Raw genomic sequence first — 10,663 nt, forward strand, 5'->3', positions numbered from 1 at the left:
GATCTCAAAGCCAACTGTTTGGTCTGATTGCATCTATCAGCACATACATTATAAATAGTTATATATGTGCTGATATCTTGACAAGATTAGCAATCAAAAGGGTTTATATGAAAAGTTTGCCTTTGACGACCAAACCAAATAAGTCTTAGTTACAAGACCACGTGATTTCTAAAAGGTAAAATAATCTCACAATATTTAAATTTTCTTTACAAGCGGTGCAAGAAACATCACTTCATATTGTCAACATAAAGCTTTTGTCACTTGTAGTTACTCCACTGAGAGTAAGTCTATAACTTTTAGTCAAGTAAGAGTACTGTTGCACTGTACAATATATTACTTAAGTAAGAATGAAAGTATGAGGTGAAGTAGTATTCTGACAACATAAATTTGTCGACATAAATAACCTTAAGAACAGAAGAATTGTCCAAAAGGAAAATGAAAAACCAGTGGCACAACTGCTACAGTACTGACACATTATGCCCTGGTTTAGTTCTTGGTTTAGTCCATGGATTAGACATCTTTGGTCCTGGTTTAGTCCCTGGTTTAGTCCTGCTTGACTCCTTTGGTTCTTTACCTCTGATTATTTTAAATGTAGGATCTATAAACCGCAGTTGTAAATAAATTCTCATGTCTCATTTTAGCTGGGTGTAGCCCCGGCTTAGTTCTGGTTTAGTCTTGATTTGGTCCTGGTTTTGTCCTGTTGGATCTATATTTTAAAAAGACTCTTGACACTTTTTCCCTTGATTTCCCATTTTATTATATATTTTTTTGTCTCAGTTAGTTGTGATAGGTTGACTGAGCGGCCAATCAAACACAGACGTACTCTCTCCACCAATGAGGATATAGGCTTGGATTTAGATACCACAGGTATGTCAGGTGGAGGGGTTGATTGACAGCTGAGAGCAACTAATCACGCAACAGTATTCAGAAAGTATACATTTCCTTATGACTCCAGCAGGTTTTTGAGTAAATGTACTGTTACTTAAAGAAGACCTATTGTGATCGTTTGCTATACAGTTAAAATCTATGACAGCTGTGGATCATTATGTTATAATTTGCACAAAACTTGCGCAATAATGACCTAAAACAAAGTCATCACAACAGTGGTGCTCTGCTGGATGATTCCAGTGCCCCCTATGGGTAAATACAGATCACAGGAGAGAGCAGTGGGTCTATTTTCGAGTGACTGAGGCAAAGAAATATTTGATCAGCACTCTACTTCAAAATCCATTGCTTGGATCAATACATTTTTACCGCCACTGGTACACACTGGCCGTCACTTATTTCATTCTCCAATTTTATTTTCTTAATCAGCGATACGCATATGATTCAGCAGTGTCGCATAGTCATGCTGTCGCGCCCTCATAGGATGGAGATGTATGGCGGATTGAAGTCTTGAGCTGCTCTCAGGACGGTGTCGGTACATTGTCTTATGGAGCGGCTGTCTTGTTTCTCCAATATGGTACTCACTGCAGTTGTCACTACACTGAATGGAGTAGACTACATTACTTTGTTTATGGCTTGGGGTTTTGTCATTTGGGTGAACCAGTGTCTGTCTGAAAGTGTTTGTATGTTTGAAATAGACATGGGATTTCTTGCTGCCTGAATGTCCTCTGAAACTTTTCAGACACACCAGCTGTCTAAGGAATAGTTACACCTTCTCTTATAGGTTCTGATTCTCTATTGTCCTGTTTCTTAGCTCTCTTAAGTCTATTGAAGACCCATTTTAGGTATCCACAACCAGAGAGAGCTTTCTGTATTGTACTGTATTGTTTTCTGGAGAGGAGAATCCGACCGATAGTCAGACCTCGCATTCAGGAGGAGAAGATGGTTTTCGTCCTGGTCGTGGAACACTGGACCAGCTTTATACTCTCCATTGGGTCCTTGAGGGTTCATGGGAGTTTGCCCAACCAGTCCACATGTGTTTTGTGGATCTGGAGAAGGCATTTGACCGTGTCCCTCATGGTGTCCTTTGGGGGGTGCTCCGGGAGCATGGGGTCCGGGGCCCTTTGCTAAGGGCTGTCCGGTCCCTGTATGACCGGAGCAGGAGCTCTGTTCACATTGCTGGCAGTAAGTCAGACCTGTTCCCAGTGCATGTTGGACTCCGCCAGGGCTGCCCTTTGTCACCGGATCTGTTCATTATATTTATGGACAAAATTTCTAGGCGCAGCCAGGGGCCGGAGGGGGTCTGGTTTGGGAACCACAGGATCTCATCTCTGCTGTTTGCGGATGATGTTGTCCTGATGGCTTCATCGAGCCAGAACCTGCAGCAGGCACTGGGGCGGTTTGCAGGCGAGTGTGAAGCGGCTGGAATGAAAATCAGCACCTCCAAATCCGAGGCCATGGTTCTCGACCGGAAAAAGGTGGTTTGCCCTCTCTGGGTGGAGAGTCCTTGCCTCAAGTGGAGGAGTTCAAGTATCTTGGGGTCTTGTTCACGAGTGAGGGACGGCTGGAGCGTGAGATTGACAGGTGGATCGGTGCAGCGTCTGCAGTGATGCGGTCGCTGTATCGAACCATTGTGGTAAAGAAGGAGCTGAGCCGGAAGGCACAGCTCTCGATTTACCGGTCAATCTACGTTCCTACCCTCAGCTATGGTCATGAGCTCTGGGTAATGACTGAAAGGACAAGATCGCGGATACAAGCGGCCGAAATGAGTTTCCTCCGCAGGGTGGCTGGGCACTCCCTTAGAGATAGGGAGCTCAGTCACACGGGATGAGCTCGGCATCTATTTCGGATGCCTCCTGGATGCCTCTCTAGGGAGGTGTTCTGGGCCCACCGGGAGGAGGCCCCGGGGAAGACCCAGGACACACTGGAGGGACTATGTCTCTCGGCTGGCCTGGGAAAGCCTCTGGATTCTCCCGGTAGAGCTGGAGGAAGTGTGTATTGAGGGAAGTCTGGGCTTCCCTGCTGAAACTGCTGCCTCCGCGACCCAGTCCCGGATAAAGCGGAAGAAAATGGATAGATGGACTGTATTGTTCTTTCACTTTTCACAATAACTGAATTTGAGCTACAGTGGATGGGGTGAATTGAAAAGCAGGTATTGGTCAGTGTCCGTGGGCTTCCTGAATACTTCTACTTGGAGTCCCCAGTCCTCTCCCGTAGTTACTGCACATTCTAAGAAGGCTAATATGTTCTCCTTGGCCTCCTCCAGTGTGAACTTGGTGTTCAGATTCACAGCATTAATATGTGCAGTAAAGGGTTCCAGATCTTTAATTTTGTCATCCACCTAGCGATACCAGTGAGTAGCTGAGTGCCTGGAAACGAGGCCAATGCGATCTGTTCAAATTGTTAGCAATAATAGGAGAGACCGGTGAGCCCATGGCACAGCCGTGGATTTGCCTGTAAAAGTTCTCTCTAAACTGATAATATGTGCTACCGTTAATTTCAGTCTAATGTCTACAGCTTATTGTAAGCTTACTGTTTCTAATGGCAGTTTCCACTTAAAGAATTTCATTTATTAAGTTGTTTTAGATTAGTATTGCAATTTAAAAATTCCAAATTATAACAAAATGGTCCACAAGTGTCATAACTATAACACAAGTACAATATGTCTGCTTCAAGTAAAGTACTTCATCCACCTTTCTATAAAACAGGTGTATATACCACCATGTACTTCTATATAACCCACAGCTATGGGACATGCCCTACGGTAGTAGCCGGGGATTTGGAGGTTGAGGACTCACGCCCAGGTTAGAGCCTTGATGCTGAAGGAGGCGATGTAATTAGGAGCAGAGGAGCGCCTCCTCCTGTTGGAACAGTCCTGCAACACACAACACAAATATTAGAAGATCAAGTACTACAACTAAAATTACTACTACTACTACTGCTACTACAGATACTACAACTGCCAGTGCTACTTCCACTGGTACTACCACTACTACTACTGTCACTGCTGCTACTACTACTACTACTACTACTACCACTACTACTACTACTACTACCACTACTACTACTACTACTATTACTACTACTACTACTACGAGTAAACAGAGAACAGTACTTCTACAATAGTAGACTATTCTCTCAACCGGTCAGTCCAGAATTCAAATGTTATTATGATGTCAGATATGTTTTTTGTGTACAAAGCTCTCACTACTCTGCTTCTGTGCTGATTCTTATGTGAATTAAATGTAAATCAGTGCGTAGTGCATTTAAGGGGAAACTGATATAAAGAATTGGATTAAGTTTAGTTCTAAGTTGACCAGAATTCATGTTTCCTTTGTGAGTATCAACTAGAAGAACAGTTTTGAGGCACCACCACAAAGTTGAGAAACTTTGGGACCGGACCAGGGGACAGGGACCAGAGATAGATCCAGTATAATCAATTATCTGAATTAATTCATTGATTAATAATTACTTAAACAATGCTCTGAATGTTCATAAATTCTTGTACCATATCAGTGACTCATATCTGGAAATGACATCAGTATTCGCCAAAGCAAATTGTGGTTTATTTATATTTATCGACTAAGTTAAACAGAAATTTGAATATGAAATAGGCAAAAGTGATGTAGACTGGATCTCAAGATTCAAGACTGCTGAAGACTTATCTAAGTTTATGAGTTGAGTCTAAATTTATTAAGCCAATCTGTGATGTGTGCACATACAACTGAGAGAGCGAAGATTTTAGTCACTGTGCGGTTCAGGGGTTTGATGGTTTGGAGGCCTGAACTCCTCAGGTCATCAGGTCTGAAAAATCTGATGGGCTGAGAGGAATGGCAGACACGGAATCTAAACAATAGGTCCAGGCTCAGGCAGAATCTGGCTGAAGGAATGCTGTATCGTCTTTAAAGAACAGGAGAAGGCGCCTTTCTAGTGTCCATGAGGTCTGAGCAGCAACACACATCACAGAATACAGGCAGCCATGGTGGCTGAGTGGCTAGCACTCACGTTTCACAGCAACAAGATTTGGGTTTGATCCCTGTTTCCTCTGAGCAACCCAGTTTCCCCCATCAACCCAAAACAAGCACCATAGGTACAATCCTCCAGCTAAGGTAGTCCTGACCAAGCCTAGCAACAAGATCATAGCAATGGGTCCCCAAACACTGTACTGCGGAGATGCCCCTGAGGAGATGCCCCAGTGACACTGAAGAATGTGTCAAATGCGACAAATTTCCTCTGATTGTCTCTGGGTGTAGGAGCACAAGTCCATCAGTATTAATTATGGCTATGACAGTGGCCTGCTGAGTCATAGAAGGCCTTCTGTAGGCTAAAACTACTACTACTACTAGTTTGTTGAACATTTTCTACTGAAAGTTCCTGTATCATGGCAACAGTGAATGTATTGCTTCTCATGGCTTCCTAGGTCAGTGTAGGGATGCTGCAAGTGTAAAAATGCATGAAATAAGAAAATATTTGATCTGATTCCAACCATTCATATCAAGAAGCCATTCAAAAAGAGCTCATTCACGTCACATTACTATTTTAAATAAGTAGGCTATTACAATCAAAAAATGAACCTGAGTTGCCAGCACCTTAACTTGCATGAAGAACACATACACTTGTTTCTCATTCTCACTATATGGACAGGCCAAGCCTTATGTGAAAGCTCAGATGTAGTAGTGGTAATAGTTTATGTAATAGTAGTAGTATATGTAGTATACGCAACACTTACGGGCACACAAGCGCCCTCTTGTGGCAGGCAAAGCTTCAGACTGCAGTGCAGGAAAATGTCGCTGTCACTTCCAACAAACTGAAACATCCGGAACATGAACTCAATTTGAGAGCCCAGTCCAGAGGAGAGCAGAGCCACTGAGGGGTCAGAGGGACACCTGCAGCAAGAGACAAGACCACAAAGACCGGATTAGTCCAATCCAGAGGATACCAAAGCTATTGAGGTGTCAGAGGGACACCTGCAGCAAGAGTCAAGACCTGGTTAGACCGGGTTAGACCAGTCCAGAGGAGACCAGGGCCAGTGCCATTGAAGGGTCAGAGGGACTAGATCAGGCTAGACCTTGTTTAGACCTAGTTTAGTCTTGGTTTTAGTCCTGATTTAGTCATGGTTCAGTCCTAGTTCAGTCCTGGTTCAGTTCTGGTTCAGTCCTGGTTCAGACCTGTTCTGAATGAGGTAGTACTTCTGGACGTGATTGGGGTCTTGGTTGCTTATGGCCCAACAGGAGTCCAGAACTAGGACTGGGTTCAGGGTGTCGAGTCCGTGGGTCTGGATCACAAAGTAGACTGGGGAATCAAGTTGGATCCGTGTATGGCCATCTATGGGCAGAAAGTGTGCCTCATCCAGGAAGGCAGAGAGAAGAACTGTGTAGTTCCCCAGAGCAGAAGATGTGTACTCCACCACTCCACTGAGAAGAGAGAAGAGGGTTAGCGAGAAGCAGACAGAAGGAGGACAGGAGGAGGAAAGGAGGACGAGAGAGGAGGGAAGAAGGAGAGAAGAGGAGAGGGAGCGAGAGGAGGAAAAGAGGAGGAGGGGGAAGGGGATCGAGAGGAGGAAAGAGGGGGAGAGTAGGACAGGTTTTTGGTATTTCTATGTAAAAAGACAGATTAAAAACATGATTCAGAAATTGAATCTGTGTTTATATAAAACATTGTCTCCTGGTACTTTTTCTGCATAATTAGTTGTTCTTGCATGAATTCCTGTGCAGATGCAGTCTTGTGACTGCAGTTTGTGTCAGATACACAGAGATAGCTTTGAGAGCTTATGCCACACTTCCTTTTGTTTGCATAGTTGATCGGCAGTACATGTCTTTAGTATACCAAGAATTTGAGCAGTAGTACTAGTACTGGCAGTAGTAGTAGTACTTGCGATAGTAGTAGTACTCACAGTAGTAGTAATGTAGTACCTGGGGTTGCTGGGGTCCTCCACCACGCTCATGCTCATGTCGAAGTCTACACTGATGTCAGGGAAAGAGAAGGGACATGACATATCGGCCACCTCCTCTAGCCCCGGCTCCAACACCACCATGTTCCGGTACAGGGCAGAGCCGTTAGACATCTGAAACAGGACCAGAGGCCGGGGTTAGACCAGAAACCGGTTCCGACCACAGACCAGACCACAGACCAGGGTTGGACCAAGGACCAGAGACTGGGTTTAGATCAGAGACCAGGGTTAGATCAGAGACCAGAGACTGGGTTTAGACCAGAGTCCAGATGCCAGGATTAGACCAAACAGACTGGGTTTAAACCAGAGACCGGGTTTAAACCAGAGACCAGGTTTAGGCCAGAGACCAGAGACCAGAGACCAGGGTTATACCAGACCAGAGGAAGTGTTCTGGTGCAGCATGAAGCAGCAGTTGAAACTGAACCACACACTAGGGTTTAAACCATAGAATGAGTTTAGATCCGCTCCACACTTTGTTTTTGGTGTTATGAATCTAGTCCTGTTTCAGACCTGTTTTTGTCCTTACCTTCAGCATAGTTCCACACATGTTGTCCTTGGTACTGTGGAATGCCAGGCTCTGGGTCTGCGGGTCCAGTATGCCTTTGCAGGTGCTGTCCAACAGGTGGAGCTGTGTGTGGTTGATGCCTTTCTCACTCAGGTAACAGTTTGGGATGGTGAGCGTGGTGTTGGACTCAAAGCACTGCACCACCCCTGTGTGGACAGAGGACACACTGCAGGACTGTACAGCTGGGTGAGATATTATAAACCTGTTTATAATTGCATAAGAGCATTCTAACTCTGTTCCCTCGTTAAACAGACCTGGAGCTGTTTACACTTCTGGTTTAATTAATCCAACAAGTCTTGAGCCTCAGGAACACGTCCTGAGCCTCAGGAAACACGTGGATTGAATTTTCTCAGGATTGTTGCATCACAGATAAAAGCACTGGGCATTTTTAGGTCCACAAATCATCACCAGATATTTCTGTCAAATCACGGTCATTAAACCTTGAATATACCAACATGTCAGGGTGTGTTCGTTATCAGGTAGTTTAATTATTTTCCTCATAGTAATTCTGTCTGCCACCAGTAGATGAAGCCCAACATAGGATTTCAATATGTGTTTCTCTATGCTGGTGTGATTGGGCCCGGCTGCTGGTGACAAATCACACTGGCATTGGCCAGAGCCAAAAGTGACACGCCTAAACAAACCAAAACAAACATGCTGACACAGACAGATGTATTTGAGCCTATTTTCACAGAAACACAGACTATTTTGTTTGTGTCAGACATGCACAGGGAAAACTGTGCATTTTTGGAGGGAAAGATGTCTGTGCTTTTCTTTCAAATGGATTTAATTTCAGCTTGCTGCACTGATGCTTCGACCAATCAGATTAATTACTTCATCATGACATTCCACTTTTCCCCAAACACTTTCAATGAGAGATGATCAAAGTGATAAATATGTAGAACTCAATTCAGAAGGGCCCCACATTATCACCGTCTGCCATTGGCCAGGTTAGTACTAAACCAGGATTAAAGCAGAACTCACCAACTCGCTCAGTCTCGTTGATCTGAGCATAGACGCTGGAGTGGCAGAAGCAGCTGACCTTGTTCTGAGAAGTGGCACCACAAAACTCAGACTCTCCACAAACCCGAGTGAGACAAGACTCCAGTTGCTGCAGGTCTGAACCATGGAAGAGCAGTATCAGTATAGCAGCAGTAGTAGTAGCCATAGGTGGGACTAAGTCATTGTTTGGCAAGTTCAATTAAGTCTCAAGTCTTTGGCCTCAAGTCCGAGTCAAGTCTCAAGTCAAATACAGGCAAGTTCAAGTGGAGTCCAAGTCCTCTGCTTTGAGCTTCATGTCATTTCAAGTCTTTAAACCCAAGTACTGAAAACAGCTTGTATTTTTGCTTATTTATTTGTAACCACTTTAAAAGTGGTTACAAATATGGATACAACAATATGCAAATATCACAGTTATGGTCTGCACTGAAAAAGAGCAAAGGATCATGGTCTGTGTAGTTCCCTCTGTTTTTGACGGTTGTTGCAACAAAGTAATGCATCTAAGCAAGGGAGCTTGTAGTTAAATACCAAAAATCACTGTAAGACATCTGACTACAATATCAGTATTTCATGGGGAGGGACATGTTCCAGTTTGCTTCTGTAAAATTAAGCACCAAAAGTATCAACTTTAAAGAGAAGTGTTGTCTTAAAACATTTATTTTATGTACGCACTATAGTAGTTTCAGTAGTCATATTACAGCATTATAACTGTATACACACTGTATTTCGTAATATGAAGTGAGTTGTGCCTAGAAGGACAGAGCCCACTTTCCTTACCTTAACCAAACTATTACCATTTCCTAATCCTAACCTTAATCGTTTATGACCCTGTTCCTAAACTTCATTCTTTCATTTTAATGACCGATTGTCCCTCTGTACTGTCTATCTAGAACCAAGCTAACAAGGGGCACATGTTTGACATCAAGAGCTCGAGCATTAGGCACAGACTAGGAGAGGCATTCAACTGCACACAGTGACTTACAGAACTCTGTCAGAATTGAAGAAGCCTGTTAGATGAGTGGCATAACATAATACATCTTTAAAGAACAAATATTATGTTTTTGTAACATACCAAATCATATATGTATGGTGTATAGCAGGGGTCGGCAACTTCGCTTGGCTTCGGGCCAATTTTTTTCAGCGCCCACAGGTGGCGGGCCAGATGGTCAAGGTATTGGCTTACATATATTTATAAATACATAAATATGAATTACATGCATTTTAACTCACCTAAAAATAAATATACGTTTAAATAATATAAATAACAAGAAACAACCCCACCCCCTTCTCCCCTATGACAGATTTCGCGGGTTACAAAGTCTTAGCAAAACATACACTAGCAAGAGAGCAATGTCGCTATCAAAAGGACAAAAAAGAAAAGTAGATAGCGAAAATCGGGGTTTCAGAGAAGAATGGAAGGAAACATATGCTTTTATCTTACCTGGATTTGCGAATGCAAAACCTTTATGCCTCATCTGCAATGAAGTAATATCCGTTTGCAAGGAATACAACATTAGACGACACCATGAGACAAAACACGGAAATTTCAGTGCGTCCTTTCCCCCAAAGTCAGAATCACGGCGTGTCAAAATTGATGCTCTTTGTGACAGCTACATCCAGAGGAGCAGAGTCTTGATTCGAGGCCTTAACACACAAGAAAAAGTGTCCAGTGCATCACTTAAGGCATCCTGGATTTTGGCTCGTCATGGAAAACCTTTTACCGATGCAGACATTTTGAAGGATGTGATGGTGTCTGTTTTGCAAGAGCTGTCGACTGATAAAACCACAGACACACTTATAGCTTCTGTCAAACAGATGCCACTCTCCGTGCGCACAGCTGTGCGCCGTATTGAAGTATTGTCCTCAGATATACATGGTGATATTCTCTGCGCACTCCGTAAAGTTGATCACTATTCCCTGGCTATTGACGAAAGCACTGACAGGACAGATGTGGCTCAAATGTGCGTTTATGTTAGATATTTTGATGACAGGACTGTCTCATTCCAAGAAGAACTTCTTTTTCTCATTCCGCTGGAAGGCCAAACTACAGGTGACATTCTGTTTGCCAAACTTGAGGAGCAGTTTAGGAAACACTCCTTATCCCTTTAGAAGATTAATTTCATTGTAACAGACGGCGCTCCATCTATGATTGGAAAGCGAAGAGGTTTGGTTAGCAGACTCAGGGAAATTGTTCCAAACATACAGGCGCTCCACTGTCTTATCCACCAAAGTGTGTTGTGCACCAAGCTGAGTGGTGAGCTAAA

This window comes from Periophthalmus magnuspinnatus, chromosome 10 (genome assembly GCF_009829125.3).
Source record: "Periophthalmus magnuspinnatus isolate fPerMag1 chromosome 10, fPerMag1.2.pri, whole genome shotgun sequence".
Taxonomy (NCBI): Eukaryota; Metazoa; Chordata; class Actinopteri; order Gobiiformes; family Gobiidae; genus Periophthalmus; species Periophthalmus magnuspinnatus.